An 18634-nucleotide genomic window follows, 5' to 3' on the forward strand; every position below is an offset into this window, starting at 1 on the left:
TTTGGCTTTGCTTGCTGTTAACCTTTAGTCAATGATATAATTTGGGTAAGTGGTGTGTCTTTTAATTGCTAGCCTTAATTTTAGAATAGCACTCAGTAATTGAAGCCATAAAAATGTCCTCAGGTGGCTCAGGGCGGCTGTAAATGCACAGCATGCATGCGCTAACTGGAGGGCGGCCGTTTCAGGACTGGAGCCAGTTTAGAGTCAGACTGAATCGACAGCCAAAATAAACGGAGCCATTTTTCTGTCGAGGGAGTGTCGGGTGAAGTTTCCTTTAGTCAGAAGAAGCAAAAATGAAAAAATAAATGAAAAAAAAGAAAGGAAGACGCTGCATAAATCTCTTTGTAGGAGAAACCGCGAGTTGTTTACTTGGAGACATGAGAGCAAACAGAGCAACAAGTTATGCTAAACTTGTAAACATGCAGCAGCATAATGATGCATGTTATTATTCGCATTATTATGATGTCTTGAAGCAGCGACAGGAACCTTTTTAATGGGTTTTTGAGTGCGCAAACATGACCTCAAAAGAGGGCAAACATCATTCAGAGAGCCACAATTTTCCGCTCTCGGGGTGAAACAGAAGCTGTACGAACATGTTTTATAATTTCCAACATAAAACACAACAAAAAAAATTCTGTAACAAAAGCAATCACATGGACAGTAATATACACTTTACTGCCTCAAGAGTGGGAGATTAAGAGGAGCAGGTTTTACCTCAGGCCCACCAAGATGATGAGAAACAGAATAATTCATTCAGCTGTTGAATATTTCATCTTAAATTCTCGTATGTTGAATGTCAAATTTACCTGAAGCATCCTCCTTTAGATAAACATCGGCCTCCTGTGCAACATTAGGATGCGCGCTGCTCATGTCATTTCTTCTTTATCTCCCACAGCAGCATTTCAGACCAGCTACAGTTGAACAAGAGCACCACCAGTCCCTGTATCTGAGAAGTAGTAGGAGTAGGAGTAGTAGTCGTAGAGAGGCCATCTATAATGTGATCCCAGGAATGTAAAAGCATTGTCAAGTCGCTAGCAAATTGAGAAGCATGAAGGTAAATAAACGTAGAATCAGACAGGAAGTGAAGACGGCAATAGTTCACGCTCATCGGGACTAGCAGAAATTGACGTCGTCACTTGCTAACAATGTCACTCATCCAACACTGCCGAGGTGGAAAGGCCAGTTTGCACTGAACGGGATGTGGCGCGTCACGTTCAGCCACGCTAATACTAGTCATTTTTGCTCTGATGAAACGTGAGGCTCCTGTCAGCGGTCTATTTCATCACTCACACCTTGACATCGTCACAATCGGTTCACATCTCCTAGCCCACATGACTCATGTAGATGCGGATTTTTTTTTGTCTCATTTCATGCAGATGGAAGGGTTCTCAACTAAACGGGTTGTGTTTCCAGTCAAATTCTGGATGGGAAATGGCACGCCATCGCTTCACAATGATGTATGGGGGTGGTTAAAGGGGAACTTGGGTTCTTTCCAATTTGTGAGTCCACCTCAAGCATGGAGCAAAGGGGCAACTGGCTAATGTCAAATTCCATCCACTAAAAGTGTATTTTTTCACACTGAGAGACTCAAATTGTTATCATTGTCTGACAATGACAAAGCATTTTGTTTTGGAAAAAGGTGTTCAGGATTAGTTGAGTGGCCGTCAAGCAGCCCAAGGGTCGCTGGTTCGATCCTCACTTCCCCCCCCGATCATGTTGAGGTACCCTTTAGCAAAATACTGAGCGCCTAACTGCTCCTGATGGCCCTGCGACGGACTGGTGACCCGTCCAGGGTGAACCCCACCTCTCGCACAGTGTCAGCTGGGATAGGCTCCACCCCCCTGGTGCTCTACTCTTCCTCTGTAATGAAGTGATTTCAAAAATGGTTACTTCGAACGCTCACTTAGGCTTCTAAAAAAAAATGCCTCAGCAGTAGTGAAATGTTTACACGCCATCCTGCAATCGCTTGTTAGACTAGCAAAACTGAACAAAACCGCTAAGTTCTTCAGCGTGTGTGTGTGTGTGTCGCGTGTGACATCGGCTACAATGAACTCGTGATTCGCGTTATCGGAGGAGATCAACTGCACATAGATGGAAACAGCATCAAAGAAAAAGAAATCCAAGCATCTCTAGCTTGATCCTCCCACATGTCTTTCCAACGCTACTTTTGATGTAAGCTGTTGAACCCAGAGGAGAGATGATCACCTTCAAAAACTTCATTAAATACTTCATAGGTTGACTCTCATGGTGAATAAACTTGTCTGGAGTCAGACGAGCACACACAAACTGCTAATGAACTGCTCTTTTTCTGTGGAATTAATCAAGCCGTCATGCAACGATATTGTTATCCAGTCTGTAAATAAGGTAAGTTGGCAAACTCTGCAGCACATGACTGTCGAACCGTCTGCTGAGAGCTTTAGTATGTTGTAATATATTTGGCAGGACCAGTAATTATAAAACTAGGCCATATTGCAATGGGAGATAATTAACGTTAGCCTGTCCCTGGGAGGTTTTTGTGGAGTGGGGGGAGGCTTTGACACAGTCTATTCAATTATGTCCTTCCCTGTGGGTGCAGAAACCCAGAATATAGAATATCTAAATTAGGCACATGACAAATCTCTCACCGAGTCAGATGGAGCAGGTCACGGACGCCGAGGTGGCCGGCGCGGTGCGCAGAGAGGAGACACCACAACACTGTCGACTTCTGGGGTGGTTTTGCGGGAATCGGCATTCAAATAGAGAAACAAAAGAAACAAACAGGTGAATCTCTCTCTTTCTTTTTTTTTCATCGTTAAAAAAAGCCAGATTATCACGGCCAGACATTCTTAAAGATTTTCAGGGTTGGAGTGCATTTATATTATGTCACATATTATTAGATTCCCATTACTGGAGACGTGGAAATGTATGAAAATAAGAATAAAAGAGCGCCGGCACACAGCAGATCAATTAATGGGATGCTTTAAAACCCCTAAAATTACCTATTGATTTTCCACCACATGTGCGCGTCTAATTGCATCGGAAAATCCCGCGACTTTGCTTGATGAAATTTGGAAATGGCTTCTCCAATGATGCGCACGAGTTGATGGGATTTAATAAGGGAGCAATTATAGACAAGATGCTAGCTGAAGTGCTTCTACCTGAGATGTTGCCCAAACCATGATTAGGGATGCAGTTTTGTTTCCAAATGGATGGAACACGCTGACAGTGTTATCATCATTATTTGGGTTTTAGCAAGCACGTTCATTCGCAAATTTATTTTTATTTTTTTTTTGGATAATAGCGAGAATACTGGACCCATACAGAATAAGGAAGGAGATTTGAGAGAAAAAGGAGGAAAAAAGAGGAATAATGATAGTCCAGACCACACACAAGGCGCTGAACGTTTTTTTTCCTTTGCAGGGATTATAACGTATATATTTTCCTTTTGATGAGTAATTGGATTTTTTGGGGGGGGGGTCATGATTAACCCATCAAACTGCAAACGTATAATTAAAAAAAAAAAAAAGAATAATGAGAAATGCAAAATTACACGACATTTTTGTGAAAACGTTTTTTTAAAAAATTTAAATGAAAAATGAATAAAAAAATTGAATTGGACCAGGAGCAAACAGCGATGATGGTAACTTGAGGAACGTAACGGAAATGTAACTTGACAAAACAGTCATTCTACAGTTTTTATGAAGAATATGTTGCAGATTTGCACTTTCACATGAAAAAAAGACAATAAAAACACAACACTTTGCAAAAAAAAACAAAACAAACCCAACAAGTTATAATACAGTATTTCATCACCAGGATATCGCCACAGAGTGGGAACCTCCTTCTCACAAATATCTGACCGTGAGATTTCCCAAAGAGGAGGAGGTGGTGTTGGTGGTGGCGTTTTGCAGTTGAGGCACGACTCAAAAGCGCCGTCCTTTTCTATCTAACAAGCTGCAGGGGATCAGCAGTCTAACACACACGTATGGCCTACCTCTGTACAGTATCTAGCACATCGCAGACAAAGAAATAGGTCACTTATATCAACATGGGGATTGGAGACATCACATCCGACCCTCTATGCCGGGCCCTTTCAACACCTGCACATTGGATATCTGGCTAAAAATATCGTCTGTGCCACCAGAGAGGGAAAGATGAGAGAGGGAGCCATGAAAACTGCAAAATGGAGGAATTTAAATGGATTTACATACACAGAAGTTGCTGCACTCTGTTTGTTTGTTCCAGCTCACAACTGTAGCCTTCAAGTGTTGGATGTGCATCATTAAAAAGTGTAGCTTTTCACTAATGGTCCCAAAGTCCTGCGCCAGGGTCATCCTGAGAGATCTGATGGAGTCTGTCACGCTCAGGGGCGGTCTGGGCCACATGTGGCTACGTTACTGCAGAGGTGTACGGCTGCTCCTCCCATCTTTGGTGGCTTGGTTTGTCAGGAACACGCCGGGGAACGGACCCGGTCCGGTTCTTGTGATTTCTGTGGAATCATGTGGAGTCTCTCTCTCTCTCTCTCTCTCAATAAGACCTAACGTCCCTGCCAATCGGCCAATTTCTCTGTCACATACAAGACGAAAAACAACACAGAAACTCCCTCGGCGTTAAAAACGTCGACATCCGATAACAGGAGACGCGCGTTGAGACGTTGATCAGATCACATCAGGACGGATCTTAAAAACCAGCAGTGCCTAATTCACTGGCCAGGGTTAGAAAGTCCAGTAAAAAGGGACTCGCACTGCTCAGACAGAAGTTTCCAATGTTATCATTTCACTGTGGGTCCGTCTAGACTGTGAAAAAGAGTAAGAGGGTAAACATTTCAGCCCATATTGGACTTTTCTCAGGGCAAACAGAACAAGGCAACTTGGCGGGTGGCACTTTTATGTTCGCTGATTCTTAAATTGTTTGTCCAACATATGGGATGCCAGATTTGGTGCATGCAAGACAGGATCTTGTACGATTCCTTAGTCAAATGCGAAAACAAAGCAAAGAGATAAGCTGCAACAACACCAGTTTAAAAACTTCGATATCCAGCTCAATAAAAAGAATCACAAGTCATCTGGCAGGACATTTAGCAATCTGAAAAAGCACAGGACGATGTCAGCTTCAACTTTACGTCTCTCCGTACGCTCCAAACAAAGACGAAATCCTACTGATGCCTCTTTTCCCGATCACACGGAGCTCTCTTTTAGATCTGACGACGCGGGTTCAACTCAAGTCTCCTCGCTTGCTTCTGATGTGACAGTGGATGTTCAATTTAGAACTGCTCAAACATCTTGGGGGGGGGGGATAAGTCCCGAACGATATTCTCTAATCTCATTTCTGCTGCACTAAATCTGAACACCATCAAAAAAAAAGAAAAGGACAAACCGGTGGTTAAAAAGGTAGGGAGGCCGTTAAACGTATGGCTGAATGCCTTGATTTTGTATTCAAGGGATGCAAACATAAAGACAGCCACTCTGTTAGCATTTTTGTTTTTTGTGGTGCATGACTGTTTTATTTAGGCTGTTCATCTTGTTGCTTTTAGAAAAAAAACAAAACACACCATTATTTATGCCATCCTCCATCTTCAGCTAATCTCCTAAAAGGTGAGATTTATTCCTATAGAGGGCAACACATTATCCACATGCGAATTAAGCAAAATGCCAAATGGAGCATTTCATCCGTCTGACATTAAGCACTTAGCACATTTCTCAGGCGCCGATGCAAAGCAGTGCGGCGTGGAGAAAGTAGGGGGGAATGGTAGTTAATGTATTTGATTTTATAAGCCTAACTGAACCTCCCCTGAGCAGACGCCAGAGTATCTATACATCTATTCTAAAAGTGATTATCAAAACATAATGTGCATGCCTGAGGTGCAAGTCCACCTATGGGTATAGTCATTTTCTCCTTGGCTGACAATAAAGGGAAGATGAACTGTGTCGACACAGTCGCAGCACCCGGGCTGCAGATAAAGGCCCCATTTTCTGCTTCAGATCTGCTTCAGAACACAATGATATGAAGCATATTTGAGTGTGTAAAGCTCAGCGCAGCATTGTGTGATTCTACAGATCTGGTCGTCTATTCATCACCAACAGGGCAGCTTTGCAGGCTTTATCTCTTGACATCTCCCAGATGGAGTGTCAATCCTCTTGCAAGAGACCCGGTTCTTCTATCTATTTTTTTGGGGGGGGGGGGGGGGGGGGGCGGTATTTTTTGTTGAGGTCATAAGACCGCTGTGGAAAAACTGCCACTCATGCAATCAAAAAAGTTACCCTCCTCCTCCTCCTCCTCTTCGTGTCTGCTCTTCTTTGGATTGCACCTCACAAATCCTTTGCTTGTCAGCGCAAGCAACAGCTTACCAACCCTTCATGCCACTTCAGAAAACTTTTTGATGTCGCGCTGGCATTTTGAAGCCGAGGAGTACGTTTATCCGGCAGTCATAAAGCGTCATCGTCACCTGCAGGACGAAGCTGTTTGATTAAGCGAATGTCATTGATTATGACAGCGATTCAGAGCGGTGAGAAAAAGATAGTGAGAGCTACGCACCATCAGAGGTGCTTCACAAACTCTTCCAGGGCATTTCTTTTGGTTCTAGTTTTTTAAAGGCCTCATGTGGCTCCTTTTTAGCCTCTATCAGTGAGTCGAAACTGAAGAAGATGGCAGCCATGAGCCAGTTGGTGCTGCAAAGTGACAAGGAGAGAAATGGGGTGAGACTAAGCAAGCAGCAGAGTAAAGATCAGTTTTTGCTTGCATTTGCCGACCAGAAAATGTGGGGCGGTGCAAGAAAAACCTCTGTCATAACGTTTGAAGGCTGTCTTTTCAATCCTGCCCGGGTCTTCTAGACTCTTTAAATCAGATGGATGCAAAGGGAATGAATGAGGTGACAGAACACGTGGGCAGCTCCCGCAAAGCTCGCCATCTCCAAGAGAGAGAGAGAGAGAGAGAGAGAGAGGAAAGAGGGCGAATGGCTGCCTCCATTCCTGTGACAGCTCGCTCTCCTGTGAGCCATATTCTGCTCTGCTTTTAGGGCGTAATGACACACACGCATACACACGAAAGTGTGCACTCTCCTTGTACAGTCGCACAGATCCACACAACCCAGTGACGGGCGGGTGAGTCAGCTCAGGGGCCCCAGCAGGAGTCACAGAGGCGGCGTGCCAAGTCACAGCCCCGGCTCTCTTCCGCCGCAGCTCCATGATGACACACTATAGATAATGTATGACTGGCTATATGATACCGGCAAATTAGGACATGATGTTCCTGTCAGCACCTCACAGCTGAGGATCCCTTCATCAAACTAGGACTAAAAGACTCATTTTACCGGCACATCGCTGCGAATACGACCATGCACACTAGTAGCAATGTATTCACACACATTGGGTGTGTGAAGCGTGTTTTGATCACACACACCTGCACAGTGCCTCCCACACTCGTCCTGAGTGCAGTTGTCATCGGCAGTTACGTTAGAACACAGTAAAAACGATGCACTAAAAAAAAAAAGGAAGGACCAAATTTGGCTTTCTTGAGATTTTTTTTTTTTTTTTCTTGAAGGGAGGTTAGCCTGTGCCAGAGAAAAGTCCATTATATTTTGGGGCATTTTTGGAACACACAGACACACACACGTACACACACACACACACACAGACACACACACACTTTCAACTTTGAATTTGGCTCTAGAACTGAACTGTTCCACACAGCGAGGTCCAAATGCAACATCGCTACAAATCTGTGCAAGAATGTGCAGTTGTGGATTGGATGAGGATGATAAACCTCAGGAGCTTCCGTCTTCAACGGCTCACCATCACCTCTGGAGGAACAAAGAGGTATTACAAGACAGGACGGTCCCACGCTGGCTTATTAGCAAACCTACAAGAAGTATCGTTAAAGTGTTTTGTACTGCAGACACTCCCCTCAGGAACTTTTACAAGACACTCAGCTTCAGTCGTTTAATATATCATGATATACTGCAGCATCAATACTTTTACTGACGCCATCTAGTGGTCATTGCAATTATGACTGCAGTATTTTAAAGGAGGCGCGACGTACTTCTAGATGTGGGCAAATATTATAGCCTGACATTTGTATGTAGTATTTTAGGCATTATTTTGTCTCACCTGCTCCTCAAAGGTGCAACTACCTAATTTTCAGACCTACACGAGTTGAATTTTTACTTTAAATGATGTCACACAAGCACTGACACCCACACATTGATTTACATTGCGGTTTTAAATGATTAATCTCAGCTAATTAGCCCTGAATTTCTTAGCAGGCTGGAGCAGATTATATAAATATATCACTGAAATGGAAGAGAAAGCATGTCTCCAAGGTTGTGGCGATCAAAGGTGAATGCAAATAAATCTGTTTGTTTCCTCCGAAACCTCCACAGTTTATCTTAGAGAGTACGGTCGCATCATGTCGTGGCAAGCTGCTCTCTGAGATGTTTTTACTCTCAGCAGACCGGGAGAAAGAATTTCCAAGGATTTAGCTTAGCTTAGCTTAGCTTAGCTTAGCTTAGCGTAAAGACTGGAAAAAAGAGGGCGTTGCACTGGAGTGGGAGCTATTAATTGTAAAGACATGTTACAGTTTGAAATTGTTTCCTTGGAGTCGTGCACGTGCAGGAGCTACATTGATAAACACTCCAGGGAGGGCTGTCAAATAATATACGGTCTTCTTTCAGCAGAGTTTGGCCTCTTCCTTTCCTCGTGCTGCTGCTGACACTTGGCACCATTGTCTGGAGGATGCTTTGCCCTTTTCCACAAACTCATCAGGGTCATTTGAGTGAAACTGGCTATTCTGTTCAGACAAAAAAAAAAGGTGTCCTCCGACTCATTAGCGTCCCTTTGGTGCATTTTCATTGACTTTGAATGTGGGTTATCGAGAAAACACGTTAAATGTAGCTGATGAATGCATGAATGAGGTGACGCTAATGCCAGGAGAGGGAGAAGCCGATCAAGTTATCGCAAGCTCAGCCGGAGAAGTGTGGCGCTCCAAAAACAGGAAGATGCAGTAGAGAGATGGATGTTGTGGTTCTCCTGGGGGCGTGTGTTGTTGTTGCACCAGGCCAGCTTAATAGCACCTTAGTTGGGCAGAGGAGGAGGATGGATGTCCTGGTTGGGGGGGGGGGCCACCAGGTTGATCACTGCTGTTAATTTCTCGATTGTATACACACCAAGTAACTATATGGCAGTGAAGAAACTCCCAAAATGAATAAATACAAGAACCAAATCAGTTTTATGCATGAAAAATCATAATTTTTATCTCAACTTTGTCAGAAAATCCCTTCTTTTCTGATGAGATCAGCTCTCCATTCAACTTGGACTAAATATTCAGATGCTAAAAAAACAAAAAGCATCAAAGCCTTTATTTGGCCATTCTTTCCTCTGAACTGATTGGTTTATTCATGGAAGGTCCTGAAGAAGTGCATGTAAGAAAGGGATTCATGGGTTTGTTGTAGGATTTGCTCACAAAACGACCGACAGAAGGAAAACGTTTCCCAGAGACGGCCGAGCTCTGATTTTACATTGAGGGCCGGTGGAAGGCCATGGGTGGACAAACATCCCGTGTCTTCCAGGAGACACTGAAGATGTTGAACCCCTATAAAGCTCCTTCAAGGAGAGAACATTGATAATTTCTCTCTTTAAGCTCCTGGGGGTTTTAATCAAGACGATGGAATGGGCTTGTACCTTCGGTGACGTCTGCACGCAATCAATAGATTGAGATTCTCCGGTTTTGTACTTCTGACTGTGAACAACAACACTCTTTACTTTCTCCAATCGATAACTGCCCCCCCCCCCCCCCGATGCGGCTGCAGTTATTTTTAACAATAATGGAACATTCTCCACCGCTTAGATCTACTGGCTTCTTCTGGTTCTTTTCAGTAATCTAATCAATCGAACCGACCCTTTTCATCATTCGCTCCTTCAGTGGATCCTGCAGCAGCAAAACATCATTTTCCTTTTCGTTTTGGATCAACTTTGAAAAAAGCCAATGTCTCACTGCTTTTTCTTCCCCCCACGCCGATAGGTTTAAATAGTTTGTACCTTAAAATAATTGCATTATTTATTCATGAAGGCTAAATAAAGACACCATCCAAGTTTAAAAGCAGACCTGTCATGACAAACGCTTTGATTCAACCTCAACTTCAACATTTCCCGCCATTTTAAACCCCTTGTTCTTTACAGTAAGGTGGGCTTCTTCTTCTTCTTCTTCTTCTTGTATTTGATTTTTTATTTGTTGTTGTTTTTTTACACACTCATTTCAATGACAATGTGTTGTCGTACAGTGTGTAGGAGGGCCACAAGAGTGGTAAGGCAGAAAATGGGACACCAGCATAAACACCAGAGACATCAGACTATTGTTTCCCCTTCTAAATATACAGAATTCTGCTTCCTGTGGCTGAGCGCGTGCACACACACACACACACACACACACACACACACACACACACACACACACACACGCAGAAAGAGAGAGAATGACATAACCATCCCTAGGAGAGCAGTACTCCCCCCCACCCTCTTCTGTCTCAAGCTTTGAATGCCCTCTAGCTGTCAGTCAGAGAACTGCAGGGCTTTATTTTTCTTTGTAAAGGCAGATTTTCTCCTTGACTGACTGCACACGTGACCGTTTCCATGATGTTAATACTGAATAGCAGTAATTCAGAGGCTGTGATGTCATGTTGTCCTGTAGCGCTTGAACTGAAACGAGCAGAATAGCTGAGAGAATGACTGAAAAGAGGGAAGAAAAGATCGAATTAACTGATGTTTTGTAACTTTTTTTTTTTTTAAAAAGTGAATTAAAAGAGTCACTGGCCTTCAACAATGTTCAAAATATCAGCATCAGTTTTTGACATTACATAAATACAAAGATAAATTATTACTAAATCTGGGGCGAGTGTTAAACCTTTTTAATTCATTCCTGACATTTTATCTCTTTACCCAAAGTCTTCGTGTACGGTCGGTGTATGACATCACCTTCTGAAACTAGAAATACCACATTGTTGTCATAATGTGTGTCTGTCATAGTGACCTTGACCTCTGACCTCCAAACTCTCGGATCATCCTTGAGTCTACGTGGACGTTTGTGCCAAATTTGACTAAATATCTAAAAAGAAAAAAGAAAATTCAACCACGGCCTTCCAGAGCTGTTGCGTTCATGTGAGGCGACCTTGACCTTTGACCACCAAAATCTTTTTTTCCCCACTCGGAGGACTGCGCCAGATTTCCTCCAAGGTGTTCCTGACGTTCCCGAGATAATAAACAGTTTAATGATTTTGGAAGGAGCTGGTTCGTACCGGTTCCCCTCACGGCGAGCTGACGCATCCGTACTCAAAACGTCCGGTTCGCTACTTGTTTAGGCGTTGGGAAAGCAGGTGGAAAACGAGCAGCGCGAGACTCTTTTTAGTCTCCTTATCTGGAAAACGAACCAAGTAAAAGGTCATACATGTTCAACCAAAGTAAGAACAAGTCCTCAGGTAAGGGTTTGTTTTTCTGACAGTGTCCTGAAAGGGAGCACTGCCCTGAATCATCTTGCTTTTTCAGGTCAATATCCTTCATAGGTGTCTGACATTTCTATTTACCATCCAAAGCAAAGTAATGACTGCGAACAAAGAAAGTGATTTCAGACGCGGCGTACGTGCTCGTCTTGGTCTCCTTCTTACTCACTTGTGATGCTTTCTGCTCTGTGCATTTTTGGAAACGCTTCCACATCGGAATGGAAAAGACAAGTCACCATCTGTGTAGTATCTCACATGTGATTCATTTTCAGATCATGTATTAGCTCCTGAAGACAGCTTCTTGGAAGAAGGGTTTTGTTTTGTTTTTCAGTTTCCTCAAGCCCCCCCCCCCCCCCCCCCCCCCCATAACAAGTGAGTCATAATGCCTCATGGTCGGTTCACTCGTGTGTCACATGCGATCTGTGCTGACCATGGATATACAGGATTGGAGATTCAGGGTGGGTTTTTTTTGTTTTGCATTTTATGATACTTTTACTGTTAATTGTCCTTTATTGCAGCATAATTACCCTGACTTGAAAGCAGGTACTACCTAAGTGAAATACTGAGCAGCACAACACGGAAGGTTCCAGGATCCTGTGTGCTTGGGGGGGAAAAAAAGGCTGCTGCCTCAACATATGTTCCTTCAGGCCGAGGGACTTAATTTCTCACCCAGGACGACACCTAACAGATACTCTCCTCCTTGTCACCACATTATGGGGTCATTTACTTCACATTGCACAGCAGTGTAGATGATTTTTCAATTTCCATGTTTGTCCTGAAACGGACTGAGACTTCTGTTCCGTAATAGCTTTTTCTAACAGGATACACTTTACGATCTGCTGAAAGCAGGATGGAATATACAAGTGACCGTGGCCGTCAAAAAATGGCCACACGGAACGGCAACAAGCAATGATGTCTGTCAGGCTGCCCCCGCTCTTCTGCCCACACTGATCAAACACAAAATGAAGTGACGCAATCGCAAAGTCCAATTAAGAAATACAAAATGTAACCACGTACTCCACGTGATGGAACCGAGAGCCGTGAACCAAAGCAGCAGAAGTTAACAAAACCTGGTTTGGCAAAACGCGTCTGAACGCTGTCGCTATGCGAAGCGCAACTGGAGTCGCCGAAGCTCCAGAAACTCATCCTGCTCATGAAGCAACCTTCGTGTGTGGGGACCCAGGTAACAGCTGATGTTTGGCCCAAATTTGGACCGCATCTGTGCATGAAGTGCAAAACGTGGCCCAAACGAGGCCTAAACGTGGCCGCTACCTGGGGAGGGGAGTGGTGCTCAATGTCTTACCTCTCATTCCTCCCTCAAACGCACCTTGCCAATCGCATTTCTGCTCCCCAACAAACTGCCGGAAGGGAGACGCAAGTTTCACCGTACAGGGAAATCGCCTTGCGCTTCACCTGGCGTACACTCATAGGAACGGCCCATCAAACATTTAGAGCCCCTATCAGCATTCCTAGATGTTTTATTCTGCTGATTCGCATGAAATCACCTGACGCCCAAGTTCAGTAACCCAAAGCAGATGCAGGTGAAAGTAATCTCACGATACCAAACACTGCAGCTCTCCACCGACCAAAGTCCAGCGATTTTCGAACGCCGCTTCACTGCTTGGACAGTGTGGTACGGAATGGTCGCTAACAAACACACACACCATTCTGGAGATGATGCTCAACCCACCGTGGTGAAACAAACCGGACGCACGCACACACACACACACACACTCGGAGCAGCAAAGCCTGGAAGGATGTGACACGTGAAATGTTTCGGGGGTGAGAAAGTGAAGAACCAAGTAACTCCTGAAACGTCTTCAAACCCGAGACAACAATGTCTGTTGGGTTGGCAATAAAAAATAAAAATGTTTGCCATGGCAACGCATCTACCCTGAAGCAAAACCTGGTCAAACATAAAATACGTCCAAACGCTGAAGAGTAACTTGTTTCAAGAAAGTTCTCGAAGGGTTAACCCTTTGTATGATGTCAAGGTTGAAAATGCTGAAAATAAAGAAGTTTGGAGTTATTCTTACCTCAGCGGGGGCCGCAACGTGAACGCGAAAGGTCCGATTTGGATGAAAGTCAGTGGAAATATAGGCGATGCGACGCGGAACAAGAAGATCTGGATTACATTTCCGATCCTGAATGGCACGCATGAAGTTCCCTTGGATTCCACTTGGAAGAAAAGTGTCCTAATACTGTAGTCCACAATTCCCCAACATTTGAGCTTTGTATGATAACATTCATTCAGACTTTTAGGATATAAGTTCACCAAAAAAGAATCTCCTGCGTGGAGGTGATGAAGAGGACTTTCTAGTTTTTACAATTGAAAGTTTACAGTTTTGGTATTACAAGGAATGAATCACCACCCCCCCCCCCTCCCCCGATTGCTGATTTGGATATTTCATTATTTTTTGCAAAACAAAAAACAAACAAACGAGAAGCTAAATCATTTTTTGTGCTTTGGAACAAGAGCTTTCCTGTTGCCACCCTCCACTTGCTGATAGCTTCAATAATATTTTACTGTATAATCTCCTATATAAATGACCTGCGGGGCTCCAGGTGTCATTAGAAACATACTTTTGTGGCATGTGTTTTATTGCCACTGTTAATTTTATGGGCGCTGTTAAGTGGAGGTGTAGCTGCCAGCAATCACGCTGCTTGAGCCAGCGCTTCATTAACACCCCCACTTTAAAAAAGGGAAGGAGAAAAAGGTTCGCCGCCGTCCTCCCCGAGGCCTGCAAATGCCACTTGGAGAGTGAAAAATCCTGGTGTTGAATTGAAATGCAGCCGTCGTCGCATGTATCGATGTTTCGCACTAAACTTCCTTCACTAACTCAGTTTAAAAGGGGCATTGAGTGAGATTTATACCGCCCCATAACACAAAATGACCATAACATATTATCGGCTGGAGTTATTGATCTGCCCCCCCCCCACACCAAAAAAAAAATAAAAAAATAAAACCTCCAGGAGGGATTTCTGGCTCTTCTCCTGGCATTTTAAATAACTCAGCAGTGCTATATTAATCTGATCAGTTCACAAGCTCAAAATATCGCTTTTGATACGACAGTCAAGGTTCCTCAGCAATTTATCATCATATTACCGCAAAAATATATGACTTTTACTGTCCAGATAATGACCGGACACAATAATTCAGCAGGAGTGAAAGAGGCGGAGGAGACGGGGGAGTGCGCCAGAGTGTCTTTGAGAAGGATAGAAGGTCTGACAGTACGACATAAAGTACTTATACCTTTTGACCATGTGGTGGAAGGTTAAAAAAAAATGACAGTAGTGCATTATTTCATGTGTTTGTCTTCTTTCAGACTCCATTAAAATGTCTTCCTCCTGAAACAACCTGCTTGCTTATTGCAATTTGCTGTTTCTGTTTTGTTTCTTTTGGACTTACAAATGAGGAAGTTCACATCTGCATGGAACGGGGAGTTTCTCATCCTCGCGGAGACATTGTCCAAGATCAGAACCCAGAATCTTTCGTCTAAATTTATCCGTCTGTCCCCTAAAATGTTATTTATGCTTGCTGGGCCTTGGAGCACGATACCAGCGAACTAATTACAGAATAAAATCTCATTTTCTGCTCTAGATAAAATAGATTCTTATGGTGTTGCTGTTGATGAAATGTTGGTGTGTTGTTGTTGTTTTTTTTAAAACAACCTCGAACTTTTTCTTGCCTTACTGCAACTTTTAAATGATTGAAGTTCATTGCCCGCTAACAGCAGAAGCTGGAAATGTCACGCAGCTCTTCAGGAGTGCTGCAGTCAGACGTTAGGGAAACAAGAAGAACGTGTTATTGTTAGGGCCTGAGCCAGTACCTGGCGAAGACCCTATTATGTTTCGAAGGCACACTCGCCACTTCAAAAGTTAATTTGACCCCCTAAACATGCTGGAAAACTCACCAAATTTGGTAAGCACATCGGGTGTGGCGAAAAATTCAATAATTAAAAAAAAAAAAGAGGCGCTCTACTCAATAGTGCCACCTACATACACAAAAAACCACGCCACAGCCTGTAGGAATGTCCTACAGACATGGGACCAACACCATTGAACTCGTCTCATCAAGACGGATAAATCATACACTCACACCCCTGACCTAACTGGAACAGGATGTCCACAATTTGGACACAAATGTCTAATTTTGGACAATTTTGCACCCCAAAAAAACGCTATCTCCTCCGAAGGGCATTAATGCTATCGCTTCCAAACTTTCACACATTACTCTCCCAACTGTGCTGATTAGAAGTTGTTCAAGGTTAATATACTACGCCCTCGGTTTGGATTTTATAAGCCCTCAAAGTGGGGGAGACACTTTTCGCTTTACAATGGAAGTCTATGGGGAGAGCGTGTCCTCTCAGGGTACATACTGTCAAACAAATGCTTCTCACGTCTACACCATACAACCCACAGCTTTGAAAAACACACCACTGTATTCCTGACAAAAATCCCTACAAAAACATGGTATTTTGTGTTACTTTTGACCAACGTATGCCGAGTTATTCAGCTTTTACACACTACATTTCTCTTAATCCTCCACTCTCTCCACTCTAGCACACATCAGAGACAGAGCAGTGGGGGAGGGGCTCTTAAAGGGCCGGCTGGCAGCTCTGCTCTCAGCTCTGCACTCCCACTGTGCAGCGCACTGAGGCTCGTATCTCCTAAACTACAAGGCCTAGGGATTTGCCGATTACACCGTTGGATTCTGGCCGGTGTCAAGGACACGGCCATAGGCTGCGCAGGGGCTCAGGCCCTAACAACGCTGCTTGCAGCTTTAATTAGGGCCTGAGCCAGAAGGTACTTCAGGCGAAGACCCTATTATGTTTCGAAGTCAGAGAGACACGAAGTCAGCGCTAAAAGCAGTAAAAACACACACTTAGGAGCATCACAGGCCTCTGAAAACATCACAGGAGGGTCCGGGGGGGGACAGGGGGTGAGGTCTTAAGCACACTTATGGATTCCTCAGAAAAAAGAAAAATCCCTACAAAAATATGCTATTACATTGCACTATCAAGCTACATATACAGAGTTATTTGCTTTTCACACACTAAAAATGTGCATTTCTCAGCTGCTCTCCACTCTGGCACAGATGGCACAGATTTGTTTACTGTAGTCATGGAAACCATGACCCCCTGAACATAAATGAAATTCGCTGAATTTTGGCACAGACGTCCGGTCCGGCGAAAAATTTTATATTTAAAGAAAAAATTTCACAAAAACTCAATAGCGCCACCTAGGGAGCAAAAAAACTCGCAAAAAATTTGGAGCGCTATAACTGCTTGCACGAATGTCCCACAGACATGGGACCAACACCGTTGCACTCGTCTCATCAAGACGAAAAATTCATACGCTCTGACCTCTCACCTATCTACAACACAATGTCCATAAATTGGACAAAACTGTCAAAATGAGGACTTTTGCTCCTCCCCGAACAAAATCTATCTTCTCCTAAACTGTAAATGGCATCGCTTCCAGACTTTCACACATTACTCTCCCAACTGTGCTCTTTAAAAATCTTTAAAGGCTAATATACTACACGCTCGGTTCCCATTTTATAAGCCGTCAAAGTCGGGGAGACACGTTTTACGTTACAATGGAAGTCAATGGGGAGGCCGTGTCCTCTCATGGTACATACTCTCAAACAAACACTTCTCACGTCTACACTAAAACTCTCACAGCTTCACAAAACACACCAGTCGATTCCTCAGAAAAATCCCTACAAAAATATGGTATTATATTACACTTCCAAGCAAAATATGCAGAGTTATTGGCTTTTCACACACTAAAAATGTCCACTTTTCAACTGCTCTCGACTCTAGCACAGATGGCAGAGATTTGTTTACTGTAGTCATGGAAACCACAACTGGAGCTTCTCTGCCCTCATGTACATACTCTCAAACAAACACTTATAGCTTCTAAACTAAAACACTCACACCTTCCAAAAACACACCATTGAATTCCTGACAAAAAACTCTACGCACTGATGTCTTTACATTCCACTAATGACCAACATATGCTGAGTTATGACTGTGTTTCACAGTTAAACTGCCAAATCCTCCTCTGCTCTCCACTCTTACACAGATGGCAGAGAGCGAGCAGAGAAGGGAGGGGCTCTTAAAGGGCCGTCTCTCAGCTCTGCTCTCACACTGTGCAGCGCGCTGAGGCTCGTATCTCCTAAACTACAAGGCCTCGGGATTTGCCGATTACACCGTTGGATTCGGGCCGGCGATCCGGCCGCGGGTGCGTGGGGGCTCAGGCCCTAACAACGCTGCTTGCAGCTTTAATTCTTATTATTGTTGTTAAGGTTATTGTTATTTTCCATGTTATTATCGTTTTTCTTTTATTATCACTTTTCTTGCTGTTGGTGTTTATTTTTCCTTTATTTATTTATGGATTTGGATCTATGGGCATTCTGCCAGCCGTGGAAAAACCTTGTGTTTATGTTTACGTCTTTCTTTCCTGACTTTGATGTACTTTTCATTTGAAACAAAAATGTAAATTTAAAAAGGGAGAATATATTTTCTAGTTCTCAGCTGATTGACACAAGCAGTCCAGCTCTGACTCCCCTTAGATGAAGGTGACATGCAACATTTAACCCCTTCCTCTTGATTTAAGGATTAAAACACGCTGATCCCTTGCCAACAGCACTTTTTCATGGAGTGACTTTGGCTGCCGTCTGCCCTGAGCACTTGAAAACGCTGAGCATTAACCCGCGCCCCTGGCACATGATCAATAAAGCTCGGGGGGCGCGTGCACGCACGCACAAACAGCAGCCGATGCCTTCCATCATTGAAACTATTAACACCATGCCAAGATCGATCAGTCAACCTTGGTTCCCCCTCCTCTCCACCCCCTGCCCCGCCATCACTCTGCCTATCAAGGGTATGTGCATTTATGACTCCTTCCTGTAAGGCTCCAACGAGACGGAGCTGCAGCAAAACGTCTCGGAATATTTGACCTTTTTGCAGCGAAGAGGAGGCATCTGCAAGCATTCAGCTGCAGCGTCGCCGTGTAGCACTCAGCAACTATCTCCTCCCCGGCAGCGCCATTAATAATGGGAGGCAATCTGCCTCGCTGAGATGTGGGAAATGTAGTCATCTGTAGCACAGTGGTGCGACAAGCTAAATGCTGCTAATTGATATGGACAGCAGGAGCTTCTCA

At 43.9% G+C, this 18634-nt stretch overlaps 1 long non-coding RNA gene across 2 annotated transcripts in view; it reads right to left on the reverse strand.

The window, feature by feature from the left end:
• Window positions 1-504: 504 nt before the first annotated feature.
• The window catches only part of LOC147272625 (uncharacterized), a 178031-nt gene continuing 159901 nt past the window's right edge, over window positions 505-18634 (reverse strand). Inside the window, exons 4-5 of one of the 2 annotated variants that reach the window (XR_015115921.1) lie at window positions 2625-2704; window positions 505-946 (exon numbers count right to left, since the gene is read on the reverse strand). This is a non-coding gene — a long non-coding RNA (uncharacterized LOC147272625). Of the gene's footprint in view, window positions 991-2624; window positions 2705-18634 lie in introns of both variants that reach the window. The other variant, XR_015115923.1, reaches the window with a different exon arrangement.

Source organism: Aulostomus chinensis, chromosome 1 (assembly GCF_037954235.1).
Source record: "Aulostomus chinensis isolate RoL2024-O1b breed Wild chromosome 1, RoL_Achi_v1.0, whole genome shotgun sequence".
In the NCBI taxonomy this organism is placed as follows: Eukaryota; Metazoa; Chordata; class Actinopteri; order Syngnathiformes; family Aulostomidae; genus Aulostomus; species Aulostomus chinensis.